The sequence below is a fragment of the Lepidothrix coronata genome, unplaced genomic scaffold (genome assembly GCF_001604755.1).
Source record: "Lepidothrix coronata isolate B3197 unplaced genomic scaffold, Lepidothrix_coronata-1.0 Scaffold98, whole genome shotgun sequence".
NCBI lineage: Eukaryota > Metazoa > Chordata > Aves > Passeriformes > Pipridae > Lepidothrix > Lepidothrix coronata.
In genome coordinates this window covers 368,133-369,995 of record NW_016690278.1, presented here as the reverse complement: position 1 = coordinate 369,995, position 1,863 = coordinate 368,133, and the positions used below count along the sequence as shown (strand labels likewise).

General features: G+C 58.8%; 1 protein-coding gene across 1 annotated transcript in view; it reads left to right on the top strand.

Annotated features, from left to right (window-relative positions):
- Positions 1-1,392: 1,392 nt before the first annotated feature.
- PCGF3 (polycomb group ring finger 3) overlaps positions 1,393-1,863 on the top strand; it is a 53,972-nt gene continuing 53,501 nt past the window's right edge. Inside the window, exon 1 of the mRNA XM_017822507.1 lies at positions 1,393-1,676. The gene's annotated coding sequence lies outside the window, so the exon portion shown is untranslated. The remainder of the gene's footprint in view (positions 1,677-1,863) is intronic.

The window sequence follows — 1,863 nt, the reverse complement described above, 5'->3', positions numbered from 1 at the left end:
GCTCCTAGAGCAAAGCACAGACCCTGAAGTCTTGGCACGCAATAAAGGCTTGGTAGTTTGTTGGACAAGGAGGGCTTGAGACATGTCAGACAGACCATTTTCAGTAGCATTTCCAGACAAGGAAGACTGCCTTGTGGCTTGTTCTTTGTTGGCAGGGAAGAAAGAAAGAGGGGAAAAGTAGGTATTTTAATGCATTACATGGAAAATATATGCATAATTGGCAAAGTAAAGATTGCTTTGGTGTCTTAAGAGTTTGGACAGGTGAATTTTTAAGTACTTGTCTTCACAAGTTTAGCATTCAGCTATTTGGTATGAACTTGAATTTAGCATGGGCTTCCCAGGCTTTGTGCGTACTTCTTGACCTAAGACCTCGCACCTTTGGAAGACTGAATATTTGTCATTTCATCAGTTGGAAGTGTTTTGAATCACCCGCAGTTTGACAACAAGGTGTGTGTCTTGCCACCAGTGTTCCTATTCACCCAGCTCATATTCAAGGTTCTGCACTTCTCGGTTGGAAACACACCTGTGCGCTTTCGAGGAAAACCTTTAAGAGAGGGGAGGCAGCTTGGAGCAATGCAGAGCCACATCCTGATGGAAAGCCAACCAGCTTTGCTGACCTCACCCTCCTGCTCACAAGTTGGATGGATTTTTCAAGGCCAGGCACCCTGGGGACTTACTATTGCTGCTCTTTGCTGGTGTGGCCTCACCTTGAATATTGTGTGCAGTTTTAAGCACCACAATATAGGAAACATGTTAAGGTATTAGAGAGTGTCCAAAGGAGATGAAGGGCCTTGAGGGGAAGCCGTAAGAGGAGTGGCTGAGGTCTCTTGGTCTGTTCAGCCTGGAGAAGAGGACACTGAGGGGAAACCTCATTGCAGTCTAGAACTTCCTCACAAGGGGGGGCAGACACTGATTTCTGCTCTGTGGTCACCAGTGACAGGACCCAAGGGAATGGCCTGAAGTCAGGGGGGCATTTAAGCTGGATATTAGAAGAAGGTTCTTCCCCCAGAGGGTGCCTGTGCACTGGAACGGGCTCCCCAGCGAAGTGATCCCAGCACCAAGCCTGGCAAGAGTTCAAGAAGCGCTTGGTCAGTGCTCTCAGGCACACGGTGTGACTCTTGGGGATGGTCCTGAGCAGGGGTAAGAGCCGCACTCGATGATGCCTCCGCGTCCCTTCCAGCTCGGAGCAGCCCGTGACTCCACGCCGCGGTGACGCGGTCGGGGCCCGGCCCGGCGGGGGCTCCAGGACCCCCTTTCCCGGGACTCCAGGACCCCCTTTCCCGGGACTCCAGGACCCCCTTTCCCGGCCCCTCTCCCCGGGGGAGGGAGGAGGGGGCGGCCGGCGCCGCTCCCGGGTGAGCGCCCCTCGCGCATGCGCCGCGAGCGCGGCGCCCCCGCTCGGCTCCGGTCGGGCCGCGCTCGGCTATTTCCGCCTCTTTGTTTTAAACTCCGGGCCGAGCCCTTTAATTCCCCCCCCCCTTTTTTTTTTTTCCTTTTAATTTTCCTGGGAAGGGGAAGAGGGACCCGTGTTCCCCCTCCGCCTCGCGCTTCCGACCCCTCTGCTCTCTGCTCTACGGTGGCGCCCGGGGGAGGACGGGCCGGGGAGCGGAGGGTTGGCGGCGGCGGGGGGAGCCCCCGCTGTAGCCCCGAGCGGCGGCCGCGCCCCCCCCCGTCAGGTCAGTGCAGGGCCGGGGGGTGCGCGGGGGTCCCGGCCTTGCCCCGCCGAGGGGCTGGAGGGCAGCTGAGGGGCTCGGGGGCGGGGCGGGGGCCCGGCGACCCCCCGCCCTCCGCGGGGTATTTGCGGTGGGGGCCGCGGGGTACGGGAAGGGCGGGGGGGGGTTGCGGGGCGAGGGTCTTCTCCGC